Raw genomic sequence first — 9,734 nt, 5'->3', positions numbered from 1 at the left:
ACAATGAATCATTTGATTCTTGGCCTCCATGGTGGCATAATAGATCCTTGCTTCTATTGGTCCCCGTGCTGTAACAATCCATCCCTGGCCCTTTTACGCCCCCTGGTGTCAAATGGGATCCTGGGATTATTAGCCTCCATTGGGTCACAATGGTTCCTTGCTTCTCTTAACCTCTGTGCTGTCACAATGCATTCCAAGCCCTTTTAGGCCACTTGATGTCACAATGAATCATTTGATTCTTGGCCTTCATGGTGTCATAATGGTTCCTTGCTTCTATAGGTCCCCATGCTGTCAGAGTTCATCCGTGGTCCTTTTGCGCCCCCTGGTGTCAAAAGGGATTCTTAGATTGTTAGCCTGCATTGGGTTGCAATGGTGCCTTGCTTCTCTTAACCCCTGTGGTGTCACAATGCATCCCATGCCCTTTTAGGCCACTTGATGTCACAATGAATCATTTGATTCTTGGCCTCCATGGTGGCTTGATTGTACCATGTTTTCACTGGGCCCCATGCTTTCACAATACATCCCTGACCCTTTTAGGCCCATTGGTTTCAAAAGGGATCTTTACATTGTTAGCCTCAATTGGGTGACAATGGATCCTTGCTTCTCTTAACCCCTGGGCTGTCACAATGCATCCCATGCCCTTTTAGGCCACTTGATGTCACAATGAATCATTTGATTCTTGGCCTCCACGGTGGCATAATAGATCCTTGGTTCTATTGGTCCCCGTGCTGTAACAATCCATCCCTGGCCCTTTTTATACCCCCTGGTGCCACAAGGGATCATTAGATTGTTAGCCTGCATAGGGTCACAATGGTTCCTTGCTTCTCTTAACCTCTGTGGTGTCACAATGCATTCCAAGCCCTTTTAGGCCACTTGATGTCACAATGAACCATTTGATTCGTGGCCTTCATGGTGTCATAATGGTTCCTTGCTTCTATAGGTCCCCATGCTGTCAGAGTTCATCCGTGGTCATTTTGCGCCCCCTGGTGCCACAAAGGATTCTTAGATTGTTAGCCTGCATTGGGTCACAATGGTTCCTTGCTTCTCTTAACCCCTGTGGTGTCACAATGCATCCCATGCCCTTTTAGGCCACTTGATGTCACAATGAATCATTTGATTCTTGGCCTCCATGGTGGCTTGATTGTACCATGTTTTCACTGGGCCCCATGCTTTCACAATACATCCCTGACCCTTTTAGGCCCAGTGGTGTCAAAAGAGATCTTTACATTGTTAGCCTCAATTGGGTGACAATGGATCCTTGCTTCTCTTAACCCCTGGGCTGTCACAATGCATCCCATGCCCTTTTAGGCCACTTGATGTCACAATGAATCATTTGATTCTTGGCCTCCACGGTGGCATAATAGATCCTTGGTTCTATTTGTCCCCGTGCTGTAACAATCCATCCCTGGCCCTTTTTATACCCCCTGGTGCCACAAGGGATCATTAGATTGTTAGCCTGCATAGGGTCACAATGGTTCCTTGCTTCTCTTAACCTCTGTGGTGTCACAATGCATTCCAAGCCCTTTTAGGCCACTTGATGTCACAATGAACCATTTGATTCGTGGCCTTCATGGTGTCATAATGGTTCCTTGCTTCTATAGGTCCCCATGCTGTCAGAGTCCATCCGTGGTCATTTTGCGCCCCCTGGTGCCACAAAGGATTCTTAGATTGTTAGCCTCCATTGGGTCACAATGGTTCCTTGCTTCTCTTAACCCCTGTGGTGTCACAATGCATCCCATGCCCTTTTAGGCCACTTGATGTCACAATGAATCATTTGATTCTTGGCCTCCATGGTGGCGAAATTGTACCAGGTTTTAATTGGGCCCCATGCTTTCACAATACCTCCCTGCCCTTTTAGGCCCATTGGTGTCAAAAGGGATCATTAGATTGTTAGCCTCCATTGGGTCACAATGGTTCCGTGGTTCTCTTGACCTCTGTGGTGTCACAATGCATCCCATGCTCTTTTAGGCCACTTGATGTCACAATGAATCATTTGATTCTTGGCCTCCATGGTATCATAATGCTTCCTTGTTTCTATTGGGCCCCATGCTGTCACAATTCATCCCTGGCCCTTTTACGCCCCCTGGTGTCAAATGGGATCCTGGGATTATTAGCCTCCATTGGGTCACAATGGATCCTTGCTTCTCTTAACCTCTGTGGTGTCACAATGCATCCCATGCCCTTTTAGGCCACTTGATGTCACAATGAATCATTTGATTCTTGGCCTCCACGGTGGCATAATAGATCCTTGCTTCTATTGGTCCCCGTGCTGTAACAATCCATCCCTGGCCCTTTTACGCCCCCTGGTGTCAAATGGGATCCTGGGATTATTAGCCTCCATTGGGTTACAATGGATCCTTGTTTCTCTTAACCTCTGTGGTGTCACAATGCATTCCAAGCCCTTTTAGGCCACTTGGTCTTACAATGAACCATTTGATTCTTGGCCTTCATTGTGTCATAATGGTTCCTTGCTTCTATAGGTCCCCATGCTGTCAGAGTTCATCCGTGGTCCTTTTCCGCCACCTGGTTTCAAAAGGGATTCTTAGATTGTTAGCCTGCATTGGGTAACAAATTTTCCTTCCTTCTCTTAACCCCTGTGGTGTCACAATGGATCCCATGCCCTTTTAGGCCACTTGATGTCACAATGAGTCATTTGATTCTTGGCCTCCATGGTGGCATAATTGTACCAGGTTTTACTTGGGCCCCATGCTGTCACAATTCTTCCCTGCCCCTTTTAGGCCCATTGGTGTCACAAGGGATCATTAGATTGTTAGCCTGCATAGGGTCACAATGGTTCCTTGCTTCTCTTAACCTCTGTGGTGTCACAATGCATTCCAAGCCCTTTTAGGCCACTTGATGTCACAATGAATAATTTGATTCTTGGCCTCCATGGTGTCATAATGGTTCCTTGTTTCTATTGTGCCCCATGCTGTCAGAGTTCATCCGTGGTCCTTTTGCGCCCCCTGGTGTCAAAAGGGATTCTTAGATTGTTAGCCTGCATTGGGTCACAATGGTTCCGTGCTTCTCTTAACCTCTGTGCTGTCACAATGCATTCCAAGCCCTTTTAGGCCGCTTGGTCTTACAATGAACCATTTGATCTTGGCCTTCATGGTGTCATAATGGTTCCTTGCTTCTATAGGTCCCCATGCTGTCAGAGTTCATCCGTGGTCCTTTTGCGCCCCCTGGTGTCAAAAGGGATTCTTAGATTGTTAGCCTACTTTGGGTCACAATGGATCCTTGCTTCTCTTAACCCCTGTGGTGTCACAATGCATCCCATGCCCTTTTAGGCCACTTGATGTCACAATGAAGCATTTGATTCTTGGCCTCCATGGTGGCGTAATTGTACCAGGTTTTAATTGGGCCCCATGCTTTCACAATACATCCCTGCCCCTTTTAGGCCCATTGGTGTCAAAAGGGATCATTAGATTGTTAGCCTACATTGGGTCACAATGGATCCTTGCTTCTCTTAACGCCTGTGCTGTCACAATGCATCCCATGCCCTTTTAGGCCACTTGATGTCACAATGAACCATTTGATTCTTGGCCTTCAGGGTGTCATAATGGTTCCTTGCTTCTATAGCTCCCCATGCTCTCAGAGTTCATCCGTGGTCCTTTTGCGCCCCCTGGTGTCACAAGGGATTCTTAGATTGTTAGCCTACATTGGGTCACAATGGTTCCTTGGTTCTCTTAACTCCTTTGGTGTCACAATGCATCCCATGCCCTTTTAGGCCACTTGATGTCACAATGAATCATTTGATTCTTGGCCTCCATGGTGGCGTAATTGTACCAGGTTTTAATTGGGCCCCATACTTTCACAATACATCCCTGCCCCTTTTAGGCCCATTGGTGTCAAAAGGGATCATTAGATTGTTAGCCTCCATTGGGTCACAATGGATCCTTGCTTCTCTTAACCTCTGTGGTGTCACAATGCATCCCATGCCCTTTTAGGCCACTTGATGTCACAATGAATCATTTGATTCTTGGCCTCCACGGTGGCCTAATAAATCCTTGCTTCTATTGGTCCCCGTGCTGTAACAATCCATCCCTGGCCCTTTTTATACCCCCTGGTGCCACAAGGGATCATTAGATTGTTAGCCTGCATTGGGTCACAATGGTTCCTTGCTTCTCTTAACCTCTGTGCTGTCACAATGCATCCCATGCCCTTTTAGGCCACTTGATGTCACAATGAATCATTTGATTCTTGGCCTCCATGGTGGCATAATAGATCCTTGCTTCTATAGGTCCCCGTGTTGTAACAATTCATCCCTGCCCCTTTTAGGCCCATTGGTGTCACAAGGGATCATTAGATTGTTAGCCTGCATTGGGTTACAATGGTTCCTTGCTTCTCTTAACCTCTGTGGTGTCACAATGCATCCCATGCCCTTTTAGGCCACTTGATGTCACAATGAATCATTTGATTCTTGGCCTCCATGGTGGCATAATAGATCCTTGCTTCTATTGGTCCCCGTGCTGTAACAATCCATCCCTGGCCCTTTTTAAACCCCCCGGTGCCACAAGGGATCATTAGATTGTTAGCCTGCATAAGGTCACAATGGTTCCTTGCTTCTCTTAACCTCTGTGGTGTCACAATGCATTCCAAGCCCTTTTAGGCCACTTGATGTCACAATGAACCATTTGATTCTTGGCCTTCATGGTGTCATAATGGTTCCTTGCTTCTATAGGTCCCCATGCTGTCAGAGTCCATCCGTGGCCCTTTTGCGCCCCCTGGTGTCACAAGGGATTCTTAGATTGTTAGCCTGCATTGGGTCACAATGGTTCCTTGGTTCTCTTATCTCCTGTGGTGTCACAATGCATCCCATGCCCTTTTAGGCCACTTGATGTCACAATGAATCATTTGATTCTTGGCCTCCATGGTGGCGTAATTGTACCAGGTTTTCATTGGGCCCCATGCTTTCACAATACATCCCTGCCCCTTTTAGGCCCATTGGTGTCAAAAGGGATTATTAGATTGTTAGCCTCCATTGGGTCACAATGGATCCTTGCCTCTCTTAACCCCTGTGCTGTCACAATGCATCCCATGCCCTTTTAGGCCACTTGATGTCACAATGAATCATTTGATTCTTGGCCTCCACGGTGGCATAATAGATCCTTGCTTCTATTGGTCCCCGTGCTGTAACAATCCATCCCTGGCCCTTTTTATACCCCCTGGTGCCACAAGGGATCATTAGATTGTTAGCCTGCATTGGGTCACAATGATTCCTTGCTTCTCTTAACCCCTGTGGTGTCACAATGCATCCCATGCCCTTTTAGGCCACTTGATGTCACAATGAATCATTTGATTCTTGGCCTCCATGGTGTCATAATGGTTCCTTGTTTCTATTGGGCCCCATGCTGTCACAATTCATCCCTGGCCCTTTTAATACCCCCTGGTGCCACAAGGGATCATTAGATTGTTAGCCTGCATTGGGTCACAATGGATCCTTGCTTCTCTTAACCCCTGTGCTGTCACAATGCATCCCATGCCCTTTTAGGCCACTTGATGTCACAATGAATCGTTTGATTCTTGGCCTCCACGGTGGCATAATAGATCCTTGCTTCTATTGGTCCCCGTGCTGTAACAATCCATCCCTGGCCCTTTTTATACCCCCTGGTCCCACAAGGGATCATTAGATTGTTAGCCTGCATTGGGTCACAATGGTTCCTTGCTTCTCTTAACCTCTGTGGTGTCACAATGCATTCCAAGCCCTTTTAGGCCACTTGGTCTTACAATGAACCATTTGATTCTTGGCCTTCATGGTGTCATAATGGTTCCTTGCTTCTATAGCTCCCCATGCTGTCAGAGTTCATCCGTGGTCCTTTTGCGCCCCCTGGTGTCAAAAGGGATTCTTAGATTGTTAGCCTACATTGGGTCACAATGGTTCCTTGCTTCTCTTAACCCCTGTGGTGTCACAATGCATCCCATGCCCTTTTAGGCCACTTGATGTCACAATGAATCATTTGATTCTTGGCCTCCATGGTGGCGTAATTGTACCAGGTTTTAATTGGGCCCCATACTTTCACAATACATCCCTGCCCCTTTTAGGCCCATTGGTGTCAAAAGGGATCATTAGATTGTTAGCCTCCATTGGGTCACAATGGATCCTTGCTTCTCTTAACCTCTGTGGTGTCACAATGCATCCCATGCCCTTTTAGGCCACTTGATGTCACAATGAATCATTTGATTCTTGTCCTCCACGGTGGCATAGTAGATCCTTGCTTCTATTGCTCCCCGTGCTGTAACAATCCATCCCTGGCCCTTTTTATACCCCCTGGTGCCACAAGGGATCATTAGATTGTTAGCCTGCATTGGGTCACAATGGTTCCTTGCTTCTCTTAACCTCTGTGCTGTCACAATGCATCCCATGCCCTTTTAGGCCACTTGATGTCACAATGAAGCATTTGATCCTTGGCCTCCATGGTGGCATAATAGATCCTTGCTTCTATTGGTCCCCGTGTTGTAACAATTCATCCCTGCCCCTTTTAGGCCCATTGGTGTCACAAGGGATCATTAGATTGTTAGCCTGCATTGGGTTACAATGGTTCCTTGCTTCTCTTAACCTCTGTGGTGTCACAATGCATCCCATGCCCTTTTAGGCCACTTGATGTCACAATGAATCATTTGATTCTTGGCCTCCATGGTGGCATGATAGATCCTTGCTTCTATTGGTCCCCGTGCTGTAACAATCCATCCCTGGCCCTTTTTATACCCCCCGGCGCCACAAGGGATCATTAGATTGTTAGCCTGCATAAGGTCACAATGGTTCCTTGCTTCTCTTAACCTCTGTGGTGTCACAATGCATTCCAAGCCCTTTTAGGCCACTTGATGTCACAATGAACCATTTGATTCTTGGCCTTCATGGTGTCATAATGGTTCCTTGCTTCTATAGGTCCCCATGCTGTCAGAGTCCATCCGTGGCCCTTTTGCGCCCCCTGGTGTCAAAAGGGATTCTTAGATTGTTAGCCTGCATTGGGTCACAATGGTTCCATGGTTCTCTTAACTCCTGTGGTGTCACAATGCATCCCATGCCCTTTTAGGCCACTTGATGTCACAATGAATCATTTGATTCTTGGCCTCCATGGTGGCGTAATTGTACCAGGTTTTCATTGGGCCCCATGCTTTCACAATACATCCCTGCCCCTTTTAGGCCCATTGGTGTCAAAAGGGATTATTAGATTGTTAGCCTCCATTGGGTCACAATGGATCCTTGCCTCTCTTAACCCCTGTGCTGTCACAATGCATCCCATGCCCTTTTAGGCCACTTGATGTCACAATGAATCATTTGATTCTTGGCCTCCACGGTGGCATAATAGATCCTTGCTTCTATTGTTCCCCGTGCTGTAACAATCCATCCCTGGCCCTTTTTATACCCCCTGGTGCCACAAGGGATCATTAGATTGTTAGCCTGCATTGGGTCACAATGATTCCTTGCTTCTCTTAACCCCTGTGGTGTCACAATGCATCCCATGCCCTTTTAGGCCACTTGATGTCACAATGAATCATTTGATTCTTGGCCTCCATGGTGTCATAATGCTTCCGTGTTTCTATTGGGCTCCATGCTGTCACAATTCATCCCAGGACCTTTTACGCCCCCTGGTGTCAAATGGGATTCTTAGATTGTTAGCCTGCATTGGGTCACAATGGTTCCTTGCTTCTCTTAACCCCTGTGCTGTCACAATGCATCCCATGCCCTTTTAGGCCACTTGATGTCACAATGAATCATTTGATTCTTGGCCTCCATGGTGTCATAATGGTTCCTTGTTTCTATTGGGCCCCATGCTGTCACAATTCATCCCTGGCCCTATTCCCCCCCCTGGTGTCAAATGGGATCCTGGGATTATTAGCCTCCATTGGGTCACAATGGATCCTTGCTTCTCTTAACCCCTGTGCTGTCACAATGCATTCCATGCCCTTTTAGGCCACTTGATGTCACAATGAACCATTTGATTCTTGGCCTTCATGGTGTCATAATGGTTCCTTGCTTCTATAGGTCCCCATGCTGTCAGAGTTCATCCGTGGTCCTTTTGCGCCCCCTGGTGTCAAAAGGGATTCTTAGATTGTTAGGCAGCATTGGATCACAATGGTTCCTTGCTTCTCTTAACCCCTGTGCTGTCACAATGCATCCCATGCCCTTTTAGGCCACTTGATGTCACAATGAATCATTTGATTCTTGGCCTCCATGGTGGCATAATGGTTCCTTGTTTCTTTTGGGCCCCATGCTGTCACAATTCATCCCTGGCCCTTTTAATACCCCCTGGTGCCACAAGGGATCATTAGATTGTTAGCCTGCATTGGGTCACAATGGATCCTTGCTTCTCTTAACCCCTGTGCTGTCACAATGCATCCCATGCCCTTTTAGGCCACTTGATGTCACAATGAATCGTTTGATTCTTGGCCTCCACGGTGGCATAATAGATCCTTGCTTCTATTGGTCCCCGTGCTGTAACAATCCATCCCTGGCCCTTTTTATACCCCCTGGTGCCACAAGGGATCATTAGATTGTTAGCCTGCATTGGGTCACAATGGTTCCTTGCTTCTCTTAACCTCTGTGCTGTCACAATGCATTCCAAGCCCTTTTAGGCCACTTGGTCTTACAATGAACCATTTGATTCTTGGCCTTCATGGTGTCATAATGGTTCCTTGTTTCTATAGCTCCCCATGCTGTCAGAGTTCATCCGTGGTCCTTTTGCGCCCCCTGGTGTCAAAAGGGATTCTCAGATTGTTAGCCTACATTGGGTCACAATGGTTCCTTGCTTCTCTTAACCCCTGTGGTGTCACAATGCATCCCATGCCCTTTTAGGCCACTTGATGTCACAATGAATCATTTGATTCTTGGCCTCCATGGTGGCGTAATTGTACCAGGTTTTCATTGGGCCCCATGCTTTCAAAATACATCCCTGCCCCTTTTAGGCCCATTGGTGTCAAAAGGGATCATTAGATTGTTAGCCTACATTGGGTCACAATGGATCCTTGCTTCTCTTAACGCCTGTGCTGTCACAATGCATCCCATGCCCTTTTAGGCCACTTGATGTCACAATGAATCATTTGATTCTTGGCCTCCACGGTGGCATAATAGATCCTTGCTTCTATTGGTCCCCGTGCTGTAACAATCCATCCCTGGCCCTTTTTATACCCCCTGGTGCCACAAGGGATCATTAGATTGTTAGCCTACATTGGGTCACAATGGATCCTTGCTTCTCTTAACGCCTGTGCTGTCACAATGCATCCCATGCCCTTTTAGGCCACTTGATGTCACAATGAATCATTTGATTCTTGGCCTCCATGGTGGCATAATAGATCCTTGCTTCTATTGGTCCCCGTGTTGTAACAATTCATCCCTGCCCCTTTTAGGCCCATTGGTGTCACAAGGGATCATTAGATTGTTAGCCTGCATTGGGTTACAATGGTTCCTTGCTTCTCTTAACCTCTGTGGTGTCACAATGCATCCCATGCCCTTTTAGGCCACTTGATGTCACAATGAATCATTTGATTCTTGGCCTCCATGGTGGCATAATAGATCCTTGCTTCTATTGGTCCCCGTGCTGTAACAATCCATCCCTGGCCCTTTTTATACCCCCCGGTGCCACAAGGGATCATTAGATTGTTAGCCTGCATTGGGTCACAATGGTTCCTTGCTTCTCTTAACCTCTGTGGTGTCACAATGCATTCCAAGCCCTTTTAGGCCACTTGATGTCACAATGAACCATTTGATTCTTGGCCTTCATGGTGTCATAATG

This window comes from Cinclus cinclus, chromosome 19 (genome assembly GCF_963662255.1).
Source record: "Cinclus cinclus chromosome 19, bCinCin1.1, whole genome shotgun sequence".
Classification (NCBI taxonomy): Eukaryota; Metazoa; Chordata; class Aves; order Passeriformes; family Cinclidae; genus Cinclus; species Cinclus cinclus.
Note: the sequence above shows the minus strand (reverse complement) of the source record.